The following is a 14,291-nucleotide window of genomic DNA, read 5'->3' on the forward strand; positions in this document are numbered from 1 at the left end:
ACATCTGGAAATGCTAGAGTCCATCCGCAAGGCAGAGGGAATAAACAACAACAAGCGAACACAAGTAAAATAGTCTTAAAAAAAAGAAAAGATACAATAATGAATTTGGTGAAAACAATAAAGAGTCGCAAAATATACAAAAATAGATTAAAAATTTGTGGAAACACAATTGTGAATCAGAACATCGTAAAAAAATAAAGTGAAAGTAAATACAAATGGTATAGCTGAAAATGCAATCTTGTCCTACAAAAACAATCTGCCAGACAGCTTGTTCATCAAAGAAATAAAAAAGCTATAGCTCACAGAATATAGTGATGAAAAAACAATTCCTTTTTCTATAAGATAGTTTTTATTGAGTAAAAGTGACAAAACATAAAAAAATATAAATGTGGTATCGCTGTAATCATACTGACCCAAAGAATAACGCTACATTATCCCTTTTACCACCCAAACCCCCAAAAAACAAGTCCTGAATTGCTGCTTTTTGTTCATTCTGCCTCCCAAAAATTGGAATTGAAAGCGAAAAAAATATTATTTGCCCTAAAATGGTATCAATAAAAACATCAACTTGTCCCGCAAAAAACAAGCCATAACATGACTTTGTCAACAGAAGAAAAGACGAATCATGGCTCTCAAAATATACATCTTTTAGTGTGTAATGGTAGCAAAACACAAAGAACGATATAAATCTGTTATCGCTGTAATCGCAACGACCCAAAGAATAAAGTCAGCTCACATTTATCCTACACTGAACAATTGCAATATATATAAATCTCTGAAAACGTGATTGAGATGGAACTCCTGGGGAAATATTCCCTATAATAAGGCAGATGGAAACACTGTGGATGCCGACTGGCCTATGATCCAGCAGAGTCCCTCTTGTTAAGCATTCGTAAAAGCGCTGTCGGCCACAGTTTTGTGCATCTCTAAAAAAAAAGGATGCAGCTGAACAGGGGCCAACAAGGGTTTCATCCGAAACACATAATTTGAAGACTTAGAAACCCCAATGTAAGTGCTCAGCGTAGAACATGTTATTTAAAAAGTTCCCAATAAAAGCTTCAACTCCATCCACAAAAAAAGCAAGTCCCCACTAGGAGTCACCATTTGTCAATGGAAATATAGGGGGCTTCCACCTTACTAGTAGCACAAGGGCTCTGGAAAAGCGTTGTGGCTCCTCTTCTCCACCGTAAAAAATTCAGTGAATTCTGGACTCCCAAATACTCCTCTGTGTGCCTAAACCTCATTTATCATCCACGTGCTTGGTATTTTTGTAGCAATGAGAGCCCACTTAATTTACTGGAGTGCGTGTTTACAGAAGCACGAGCTGGGCATAATGTACTGGGCACTACAAATTATAGGCAATATAGTAGCAGATTTGCAATATTCACTCAGTAACATTCACTACTGCTTGATTCTAGGAAACACGAGTCCAAATTGTCACAATATCTGTAGATAAAATTCTAGAGGGGTGTAATTGATCTGCTGTTCTGGCACTTAGGGGCTCTGATTATAGAGTCCGCAAACTATTCTACGATAATTTTTTCTCCAGCAGTCAAATAATGCTCCTTCACGCCTTAGTCTTGCTGTGTGGCTAAGCAGTACTGTACAGCCACATATGGGGTATTGCCATATTGAAAAATTGTGAAAAATTTCCAAAATGGGGTCACTTGTGGCGATTTCTGCTATCTTGGAATTTCATGGTCTCTGCAAATGTCAGATGGCATCCATAATTCATTTGGTGCTCCTTCCCTTCCGATCCTTGTTGTCTGCCCAAATAGTAGTTTTACTCCACATATTGGGTATCAGTGTACTCAGAAATTGCACAACAAATTGTACAGTTCATTTTCTCTTGTTACCCTTTTGAAAATGAAACATTTGGGGCTACAGTAACAAATCCAAAGTTTGTCAAAAAAAATAAATGGTGCCTTTTCCAAGACCTGAAAAAATTCAAAATTTGGTTTAAAAAAAAAAAAAAGGTGCCTTTTCCGAGACCCATAGCATCTCCATTTTTCGGGATCTGGGTCCAGGTGAGTGCTGTTTTTTGAGCAATTAGCTGATGGTTTTATTGATACCATTTTGAGATAGATACAATGTTTTGATCACACGTTATTGCATTTTATTGCATTGTATCAAGCAAAAAAACGTAATTTGTGAGTTTTAAATTTTTTCTCTCGTTACGCCGTTTACTGATCACATTAATTCTTTTTATATTTTGATAGATCGGGCATTTCTTAGCGCAGCGATACCAAATATGTGTACTTTTTTGTGTGTGTTTTATTTTGAATGGGTTGCAAGACAGGTGATTTAAACTTTTTTTTTTTAATATGTTTAAAACTGTTTTTTACTTTTTACATGCTTCAATAGTCTCCTTACGATACTTGAATCTGTTGAATCTGCGATCATCTGATTGCTTGTTCTACTCAAAGCAGGGTTACAGCTCGTGTACATTTTCTGACTCGTAGGTCCCTCAAAGTCTCTTCATATATGATGTGGTTCCTAAAAAATTGGCTTTGAAAATTTTCCTGGAAAAATGAAAAATTGTTGTTTAACTTTTATCTAGAGATCAGAGAACCCGAACTGCAAAGTGTGCGATGCTGAACTCGGAACAGGGACTTCTACCGGAAGTCCATTTTGCAGTTCACAGTTGATCTCAATGAACTCGAACTTCCACGGGTCCATACGTTTAAACCTTCCAACTTCATATAGAGAAAATTATGTTTAAAAAAATTATGCTGATGCAAAGTAGGCATGTGGTAAATGTTATTAACTATTTTGTGTGGTACAGCTATCTGATCTAAGGGCATAAAAAAAAATTAAATTTGAAAATTGCTACATTTTCCCATTTTTGTCAAATCTAATATATATTTGCCTAGAATACTACTTCCTGCAATTTGTGCCAACTTCCTGTCCGGAGATAATGTCCGGAGATAAGTGACGTCAACAGTGTCCAGTGTCTGATTGGTTGCCGCCTGCTGCGAGCGACCAATCAGAAACGTGCCGTACTGTGACACACTCCGCCCGCCATTTTGGTGTGATTTTTGAATTTTTACCTCACAGCAAGTTTCTACTGCGTGGAGGCGGGCCCAGTGACGTTGCTCTTCAAGCTCCTGCCGAATTTCGTCAAAAAAATGATAATACCATTTACCAAAACTATATATATTTAGTTGTGAAGTGGTTCAGTGACATTTTCACACCAATTTTGAACTTTTGTTTGGTGTTTTCTCCATATACTGCCTATTATTTTTGTTCTTTCTTACTATTATTTATTAATTGTATTATTCTTACATTTGAATAAATAAAGTATATATGGATTCTAGACTCCCGATTCTTTAGAATCGGGATGCCATCTAGTTTTCTATATTTTCATAAATTACAGCAAAAATATCAACCTAAATTTGCAACTAACAAGAAGTAAAACGTGTCACGAAAAAAAAAGGTTCAGAATCAGAATCACTGAGATATGCTGAAGCGTTCCAGAGTTATTACCTCATAAAGTGACACTGGCCAGAATTGTAGAATTGTCAGGAAGGTGAAAACAGGCTTGAAGTGAAGGGGTTAAATAGCAAAAACACAACTTAAAATGGCTCTTTTCTGCTAAATATTTTTATATAGAAATATGCAAAAGGCAATGGAGGGAAACTGCTAATGAAATAGAAAATGTATTCCAGATCCTCCACACTGAACTTACAGCTTGATTAAAGTACGGCTGTCACACCTTTGCGTAAAGTTCTCATATCCACATAACTCAGTCACCATCTACTTTGTTGTTATTTCTGAAGCGATGCATTAATAATGAACTCCTTTCCATATTTTCATTCATCACATTTTAAATAATGCAAAGCTGCTAGAAAGTTGCACCTTTTTATCACCGTCAATACTAGACCTTTGAAATAGTTGTAAGCATAAAAAACTAATTATCATTTGGATGAAATCCAGAAGATTTGCACCTGCTATTCCCCTTAAAATGAACCTGTCAGATCCAGTAACGCCGGTTTCACACGTCAGTGGCTCCGGTACGTGAGGTGACAGTTTCCTCACGTACCGGAGACACTGACTCACGTAGACACATTAAAATCAATGTGTCTCTGCACATGTCAGCGTGTTTTCACGGACCGTGTGTCCGTTTGAAAAACACGGAGACATGTCAGTGTTCGTAGGAGCGCATGTATTACACGGACCCATTAAAGTCAATGGGTCCGTGTAAAACACGTACCGCACATGGATGCTGTCCGTGTGCAGTCTGTGTGCCGTGCAGGAGACAACGCTACAGTAAGCGCTGTCCCCCCAGCATGGTGCTGAAGCCGCCATTCATTTCTTCTCTCCAGCAGCGCTCGCTGGAGAGAGGATATGAAAAATCTTTTTTTTTTGGTGTTTTAAAAAAAGATCCCTGTCCCCAACCCCCTCCCACCTGCTGTGCGCCCCCCCTTCCCCCACCGCTTTTAATAAAATACTTACCCGGCTCCCTCGCTGCTTCCTCTCCTCGCCGCAGTTTCTCCTGTATGGGTAGGGGTGGAGCCGCATATTCATCACTGTAATGGGTGGCACCACGTGACCGCTCATACAGGAGAAGCTGCGGCGAGGAGAGGAAGCAGCGAGGGAGCCGGGTAAGTATTTTTACTAACAGCAGGGGGCGCACAGGGGGTGGGAGGGTGTTGGGGACAGGGATCTTTTTTTTTAAACACCAAAAAAAAAAGAAAAGATTTTTCATATCTTCTCTCCAGCGAATGCTGCTGGAGAGAAGAAGTGAATGGCGGCTTCAGCACCAGATGCAGGGGACAGCGCTTAACTGTAGCGCTGTCTCCTGCACGGTGCGTGTGGTACCCAGTCAGCACACGGGCGGCACACGGATGCCGCACGTGTGCCACACTGATGTGCCACGTGAGCACACGGACACACGGACACGGATAATTCCGGAACCGGAATTATCTGGACGTGTGGGACAGGCCTATTGCTGTTTACCTGCAAATATAGTGGTAATTTTCAGCTAAATTAGGTTTAATTCTTGTGTAGCTGGCTTACTGGAAGTGCGGTCTCAGTGAGAAAATGAAGCTGTATTCTCCCTATAGCCGCTCGCTTCCCGTCATTGGTGCAGGGAGCAGTTATAGTCACCAATTACTACACAGTGAGCAGTGCACTGTACTCACTCTCCATGAGCTTTAATGGGCAGCCTGGTGTGCAGTGTGTATGCAGATTGAATGATATTTACCAGCAGATATCTCCTACATCTGCAGATAGATAGCATTTCTCGATTTGACACTTTCCAACTAAGGCATAACTTTAACATTGGTTAATCAAGGGTGATTGATTTGGAATTTAGAAAACGCTTCTAAGGCCTCATTCACACATCCTTGTTTAAACCCATCCATAAAAAATGTACTGATGTCATCAGTGTTTTGGATTTGTGTCTCATCAGTGTTTGTATAACAAATTTAGAGGGAAATAACTTAAATAACTAAAAAGGAAATATTGGAAGTGTGGGAGCGCACAAAAGACTAATAAAAACTAAAAAGAACCTCAATAAAAATATACTATATGCAGTTATAGGGTTGGTATTAATTTAACTGGTATCAATTTAACGGTGTCTTTTTTTTCTCACATTGAGGTGCTATTGCACTAGCACATATTTTTGGCATTGCGTTTGTCATCATTATATGATTCCATATGCTGTTATTATACAGTATCACCTGCCAACAAGATTACTTTCAATCTTTCAGCTTGCATATTTTCAAAACCTACCTGCAACTTATTCATGTTGGATAAATAAATAGATACATTACTCTCCTATACTTTGCAATTTTAAACACACTGGTGACACACGGATGCTGTGCGTGTGCCAAGTGTGTTTTTCACAGACCCATAGACTTGTATTGGCCCCTTTCATCTGTGATACCAGAGAAAAATGGACACATCTCCGTGTGTTTTGCACCGACATGTGGTCTGTGAAAACACACAGGCATATAAATAGCAGCACTGAATACATGCGGAATCACCACATCCTATACATAGACTGTGAAATTTATCTTGTGGAGACTGAGCATCTCCACAAGATAAATAGACATGCTGTGGTCTATAAGGCCAGGATCACACATACGCGAGATACGGCCGAGTCTCGCAGGTGAATAATCAGCTCTGGCGCCGGCACACCAGGAGCGGAGCGTGCAGCTCCATGTATTGCTGTGCAGCTGCACGCTCCGCTCCAGAGTGCCGGCGCCAGAGCTGATTATTCACCTGCGAGACTCGGCCGTATCTCGCGTATGTGTGATCCCGGCCTAAAGACGTGCCGCATGTGTGTATACGCAGGCCTGCCACCTGTGTCTTTGTACGCATAGTGGATATGGGATTTCATAAAATCCCATCCACTATGCTGTAACATTCGGCTGTACGCAGCATCCAATCCGCAGCAAATACTGAACGTGGAAACATACTATTAATCAGAGAATTATCCAGAGATTTTAGAGCGAAATGTCCTACCCGATGTAAGAAAACTTGATTTGTGCAGAAGATCATGGGTCCTCCAGCAAGACAATGACCCAAAGCACACATCCAAAAGTATACAGGAATGGTTGAAAATGAAAAAAATGGACTGGTGTAAAATGGTCAGCATTGAGTCCTGACCTCAATCCCATTGAAAATCTTTGGGGTCAGCTGAAATCTGCCATTGGGAAAAAGAAACCTGCAAACATTCCAGAACTTGAACAAACTGCAAAAGAAGAGTGGGAGAAAATACCAGCTGAGAAGGGCAAGAAGCTTATAGATGGCTACAAGAAACGTTTGGAGGTAGTCATCAATGCCAAAGGGTGTGCAGCCAAGTATTATTTAGGGGTGCCTTTATTGCTGCACCTGCTGTTTATTCTGTTTACTCCTTAAATTGCAACATGTAAGTTGAAAAGCAATGTTATATTGTTGTATTACTTTGGACCACTAATTAAAAATCCTGAGGACATAACTTTGGTACATTTCCATTTATTTCTGAAGATATTGTACATTCTAACAAACCTAATATCATACTGCCAGTATTTTATACATTTTGCCCTTGGATCGGGCAGCATGTATCAGTTGTCAGATTCTGTTTAGATATATATATCTACTATATAATTGTCTAAGGGTCACTTCCGTCTTTCTTTCTGTCTGTCTGTCTTTCTGTCTGTAACGGAAATCCCAAGTCGCTGATTGGTCGCGGCAAAACCGGCCACGACCAATCAGCGACGGGCACAGTCCAGCGGCAAAATGGCCGCTCCTTACTCCCCACAGTCAGTGCCCGCTCCATGCTCCCCTCTAGTCAGCACTCACAAAGGGTTAATGGCAGCGTTAACGGGCCGTGTTATGCCGCGATGTAACGCACTCCGTTAACGCTGCTATTAACCCTGTGTGACCAACTTTTTACTATTGATGCTGTCTATGCAGCACCAATAGTAAAAAGATCTAATGTTAAAAATAATTAAAAAAATAAAAAATCATTATATACTCACCCTCCGTTGGCCCCCTGGATCCAGCCGAGGCCTTTCCTGCTCCTCGCGATGCTCCGGTGACCGGTCCATGCATTGCGGTCTCGCAAGATGATGACGTAGCGGTCTCGCGAGACCGCTACATCATCATCTCACGTGACCGCAATGCACTCTTGGGACCGGAGCGTTGCAAGGAGCATCGGTAAACACCTCGGCTGGATCCAGGGGGCCGACGGAGGGTGAGTATATAACTATTTTTTATTTTAATTCTTTTTTTTAACAGGGATATCGTGCCCACATTGCTATATACTACGTGGGCTGTGTTAGATACTGCGTGGGCTGTTATATACTACATCTCTGTGCCATATACTATGTGGGCTGTGCTATATACTACGAGGCTGTGGTATATATTATGTGGCTGGGCAACATACTACATCACTGCGCTATATACTACGTGGCCCGTGTTATGTACTGCATGGGCAGTGTTATATACTACGTCTCTGTGCTATATACTACGTGGCTGTGCTATATACTACGTGGCTGTGCAATATATTACGTGGCTGTGCTATATACTACGTGGCTGTGGTATATATTACATGGCTGGGCAATATACTACATCGCTGTGCTTTATACTACGTGGCCTGTGTTATATACTGCATGGGCTGTGTTATATAATATGTCCCTGTGCTATATACTACGTGGCTGCTATATACATACATACATATTCTAGAATAGCAGATGCGTTAGAATCAGGCCACCATCTAATATATATATATATATATATATATATATATATATATATATATATATATACATATACATATATATATACATATATATATATATATATATATATATATATATATGTATATATACATATACATATTACTATATACAGGTGATGGTACATCCTTGTCTTATCAAAGTAGATATTTTGACATTTTTGTGACAGCCTGCCCAGTATTTGGTGGTACATGCAGAAAGAGGAATTTTCTAACAGCTCATTAGAGGACTACAAAGAATACACATTGTATATAACAGAGAATTAATATGTCAATTTCATAATATACAAGCAAAGATTTACAAAAATATTGTGGACAGGTTTACTGAAAACTTTCTGCCATGGGCGGTGCTTCTCAAGATACCCCATACTTTAGATATTGGGGAACCACAAGCTTTTTGTGCGCCACCTACTCAGCACATCTACCCCAACATGTTTTAATTGATAGATTAGGTTAATTACTATTTTCTTTTGGGGAAAGAGAAACAGAACAAGAAACTAATTGCAGCGTTCTCTACAAGCATTGTTCCACTTCACTTTCTAATTTTCTATAATGGTAGTAACAGACACCTGGCTCACTGCCGTGAATTGAATTAATCTAGCCTGGAACTAAAGTAACGATCAGTGGAAAGGTGTATAGTTATTCATTTGCAAACCATGCCAATAAGACAGCATCCAGATAAACTATGTGCATTTTGTCGCTATGCCAAAGCGCTGAGGCATATCCCTCCAAAAAAAAACAGCTGACTCCCCCAGACTAAGTCAATACCGTTTGCTGGAGGGCTTCAATATTTGCTTGAACATCTTAAATTAGTAATAGAGCCGAATTAAAGCTCTCTCGTAAATATGAGCATAGTTTCATTAAAACTGATATTAAAAACACGGCAAATAATGTATAAATAGGATTGTTAATAATTAATTATCATCAACTTGATGTTTATGCATGATGCGTCTAATTCACGGCAAGCACAAATATTTTCCAGGCAGTAAGATTTGTATTCATTGCAAGAGAACGAAAAAAAAAACTGTATGAAAGCTCAGACAAATAAAATATCCGCTTTTATCATTTATTCAAAATGATCTTTCTCAAAAGAATATTATTCACTAAGAAGATGAAATTCTTGGCGGAAACGAAAATTTTGCAACTATGTTTTTCAAGTCATACTGGCATAAAAGTATATTATTCATTAAGAAGTGGAATCCATTGTGGGGAGAATACTGGGAACAATAACTACATTATGGCAAGTCAACTGCTGTGGTATGAATTCCAAATGGTTAAAATGACAGAGCGGTCACTATAAGGACTTATTCATATGACCGTGTTTTCAGACCGAGAGCTGAGCATGAACAAAGAAAGAGCAGCACTCGGACCAATGTTATTCAATGGGGCAGTGGAGATGAGCGATTATTTTCACTGACCGAATCTGCGTGTGAAAAAAATTGCAGTGTGCACTACTGTAGCTTCTACTATAAATTGGACGAGTTTCACCATTCAAATCTATGGGTAAGTAAAAAAAAAACGGAGACACAGTATAGCATCCAATATTTACGGATACATTGCAATTCTGTAACATAGGAAACTGAATGGGTCTGTAAATGATTAATAGTTGCTGGTGTAAAAAAAACAGATTTTATACGGATGACATGTGAGAAAACTCATTCAGCTTTTGTGGATGAAACTTTGACTGATTTTTTTATAGGCTCGAGTGAACTGCCGTAAGGCCGGGGTCACACTTACTACTGCAATGCGAGAAACTCGCGCAAGTCTCTCGCCTCAATACCCGGCAGTGCCGCCGGCACTCGGGACCGGAGTGTTCAGCTGCATAGACATATATGCAGCCGCACACTCCGGTCCCAAGTGCCGGCGGCCGTGCCAGGTATTGAGGCGAGAGACTTGCGCAAGTTTCTCACATTACAGTTGCAAGTGTGACCCCGGCCTAATACCCACTTCTAGGCAGTAACCTGAAAGGACTGAACTAGTTGACGAAGACCACTGTTTCATGGTATGTGCACACATTTAGTACTTAAAGCAGATTTTTCTGCTGCCAAAAAAGGGTGTGGACAGGAAAAACACTATATAAAATCTTTGCATTTTTTTGTGCTTTTTTTTCCCCATCTATTTGAATGGGTGAAAAATGCTGTAAAAATGACGAAAGACTTTGACAAAAAACGATCATGCGGATACATGCATATGTATACCATTCTATCTTAGAAATCGTGCCCATGGCACTAGAGGGAAAGGAGAGGGTCAAACTCCCACACTATTATAGTCCTATAAAATTTCCAAGAACATGATGCCCCAAGTCATATAAAAAAGATATAAACTTTATTGACACAATGTAATACAAATTTTAAAACAAAGTGAGGAAGCTCAGGATGCGAAACGCGCGTTGGGGCTCGTGATAGACGCACTCAGCACAGAACTACTCATGGGTAAGCACTAGTTGTGGCACTTCAGATTGATGACTTTCTCTGACTGAACTGGGCTATGTGCAATATGGGAGGGAGTTTTTAGGGTATAATAGCCGGTCTATATCCTCCACTGGATTGAATCTTGGTCCCTGCGGGGCTATTTTTACCCACTCCTTACAGTTCCTAAGCTGTTCATATGCCCTACGTTACTTTATCACTGTAGTATGTGCAGCACTGTGGTGCACCCACACATACTCTAATGTGTTTTTCCTTGCTGGTATCGTCCATCCTGACATTTATCGATTCTCATCATACACTTATTGCTTAATTTTGTTTTAAGTTTTGTATTACATTGTGTCAATAAAGTTTATATCTTTTTATATGAATTTTGTGCCGTCATGTCTATTATAAGGCATCATGCTCTTGGAAATTTTATAGGACTAAAAATTATGAAAGATATGACACGCTGCAGACTTAGAAAAAAAAAATGCTCTGAAAGTTCATATCTGCAAAGAAAAATAAGCAGCCTGTTCATGAGCTGCTAGCTCTGCTAGCACTTAAACACACTGCATTCTTCCAGGACAAAATAGCATAAAAACAATAATTCCACGTAAGTGCCCAACACAGAATAACTCACTGACCTCAGTCTCCAACAAATGCAGTAACTGAGCCCCTGGAAGTAAGCTGGAGGTGGGTTGATGCATTTGGAATGCGCTTGTAAACTAACTTGCATACTGTTTGTCTTCAAGGGTTGGTTTCTAGACACTGCAACATCAGGTTCCTACAAGACAGGTAGAATTTTTATTGTTAAACCAAAGAAATGAGCCAGAACATAAGTTGGTATATGTGCAATGTGTAGAAACACATTCACACTGTGGCCATTTAACAGACAAAACCTAGGATAAAAACCAAATGAGTATAAATAAATAGTAATAGTACATGTACAGTACATAAGATAGGGATATTAGTTTACACTACTTTGATCAAAAAAGCGTAAAAGCCATCCTACCATGACAAGGTGCACACAATAGGGACTGTTCTATCTCTAATATGAAAACCTCATCTTGTGCCAGCCGACCTCAATATAGACGGGGGCAGAGCAAGACTCAGACTCAACTGTTCAGACACCTGCCCAAGGGAAGCTACTGTTGAAACTAGAAGTTTACATACTGTGAGATAACGCTTATTGCATGTGTTGGGGACACTCGTTTAGCAACGGGATTCAGTCACACAGGCACGTTTTTCTCACAAAATCAGTCCATCTGGTTTATTTTAGGCAGCATAAACCACACTGCAGGCCATGTTGCACATCACAGGCCTAACACATAGTTCATTTATATACATTTTAACTTGGATACTTCATATACGGCTTTGAAGCACATTCAGTAAACACGACGGACCACTTTGTCCAGTTACCGTGGCCAACTGCATGAGGAACAGTTCATTAATGTCCATGGAGCACAACAGGCACCAACACACAACATTAGGTTGCAGTCTATAAACATGCTGGACCTTACTCCGTCCAGTTACCATGGGAGACCTCACAGTTCATTACTGACCCCTTGTCAGTGCACACAGTTCACCATACTCTGGGTTACCTTCCAGGAGCTCCTGCTCCATACACTGACTCCTATCAGTCCTCTCTCTCTCTCAGGGAAGCTGCCAACCTTGGATCACCATCCCGGACAATGCCTTGCTCAGTAGGCCACCTGACAGTCCAGATCCTCAGATGGGCTGTAGCTCCCCCAATGCAGTGCCATTACTGACTCTGCATCCACTCCTTCCCATGTGCTCTTCAAGAATCCTACTCCCAGGACTTCCAACACAGGTTGTGCTATTCAGGAAGCCTACTCCCAGGACTTCCAACACAGGCCACTCAGTGCGCTATTCAGGACATCCATCCCCACCTGGTGCCATCCAACACACAAATCTAAGTGCGCTGTTCAGGGATCCGAACGTACTCCCAGGATCTCCCAACACACCAGGTCTTCAGATCCACGACCTCCCAGTGTGCTATTCAGGGATCCAGTCCACACTCAGGACCTCCCAACACACAAGCCGTCCAGGACCACTACAGACTCCATTGCAGAGCCCACTACAGACCATGTGACCCACACCCTGGTCACATTATATAGTTATAGCCACTCCCATAGATGGGAGTTGTGTGTGGCTAGCTCGACCCGTCCAACTCTCATAACTAGCCCTGTAAGCCTCCCTTGACTATTATACAAACACTTGTGGGACTACAGGTCCCAGAACAACATTACTTCAAGCTTACAGTGCAGACTCCCTCTGCGACACATATCGGCCATTTACAACTCTGCCAGTCACTGTTTCACCATCATTATAACCACAGATACGGCTCCATGCATATCCCAAGGAGCACACACAGCGCCCCCTAGCTGTAACAGGGGTCACTGCATCACAATACACTGACATGAATTCAGAATAAACCTTTCCTGTTTTAGGTCAATTAGGATTACCATAATTATTAGTATTTGCCAAATGCCAGAATAATGAAAGAGAGAGTTTTTTTATATTACTTATCAAAGGTTACACTAAGATTACTATGCCTTTAAACAATTGTGGACTGCTCAAATGATGATGTCTTGTGTTTGGAAGCTTTTGATAAATTTTTGGCAACATTTGAGTTAATTAGAGACACACCTGTGGATGTATTTTAATGTACACGTGAAACACACTGCTTCTTTGTGCAGCCTTATGGGAAAGTCTAAAGAAATCAGCCAAGATATCAGGAAGAGAATCGTGGACTTGCACAAGTCTGGCTCATCCTTGGGTACAATTTCAAGATACCTGAAGGTGCCTCGTTCATCTTTACAAACAATTATTAGCAAGTACAAACAAGATGGGAAAGTCCAGCCATCATACCACTCAGAACTTTTTGGGCATAATGACCATCATTACGTTTGGAAGAAAAAGGAAGAAGATTGGAAGCCTAAGAACACCATCCCAACTGTGAAACACGGGGGTGGCAGCATCATGTCGTGGGGTTGTTTTGCTGCAGGAGAGACTGGTGCACTTTACAAAATAGATGGCATCATGAGAAAAGAAGATTATGTGGCAATACTGAAGCAACATCTCAAGACATCAGCCAAGAAGTTAAAACTAGCGCGGAAATGGGTCTTCCAAACGGACAATGACCAGAAGCATACTGCCAAAATGGTAACAAAGTGACTTAAGAATAACAAAGTCAATGTTTTGGAGTGGCCATCACAAAGCCCTGATTTCAATCCTTCTGAAAATTTATGGGCAAAGCTAAAAAGGCAGGTGCAAGCAAGGTGACCTGCAAACCTGGATCAGTTACTGCAGCTTTGTCAGGAGGAATGGTCCCAAATTCTGACCAACTATTGTGCGAAGCTTATGGAAGGATATCCTAAACGTTTGACCCAAGTCATTCAGTTTAAGGGCAATGGTACCAAATACTAATGAAATGTATGTAAACTTTTAACTTAGCACTAAGTAATAAAAATGCTTTAATACATTTTCTCTCTCTCTCATTATTCTAGCATTTGGCAAATATTAATAATTCTGGTAATCCTAACTGGCCTAAATGGGAAAGTTTAATTTTTTTTTCATGTCAGATATTGAGAAAAACATGCATATGTGTCTTTTTATATAGTGTAGCTAAACTT

At 40.4% G+C, this 14,291-nt stretch overlaps 1 long non-coding RNA gene across 2 annotated transcripts in view; it reads right to left on the minus strand.

Annotated features, from left to right (window-relative positions):
• Positions 1 to 14,291, minus strand: part of LOC138672861 (uncharacterized) — a 253,694-nt gene that overhangs the window by 180,926 nt on the left and 58,477 nt on the right. For both annotated transcript variants that reach the window (XR_011319781.1, XR_011319780.1), the window contains one exon: positions 11,280 to 11,419. This is a non-coding gene — a long non-coding RNA (uncharacterized lncRNA). The remainder of the gene's footprint in view (positions 1 to 11,279; positions 11,420 to 14,291) is intronic.

The sequence above is a fragment of the Ranitomeya imitator genome, chromosome 3 (assembly GCF_032444005.1).
Source record: "Ranitomeya imitator isolate aRanImi1 chromosome 3, aRanImi1.pri, whole genome shotgun sequence".
In the NCBI taxonomy this organism is placed as follows: Eukaryota; Metazoa; Chordata; class Amphibia; order Anura; family Dendrobatidae; genus Ranitomeya; species Ranitomeya imitator.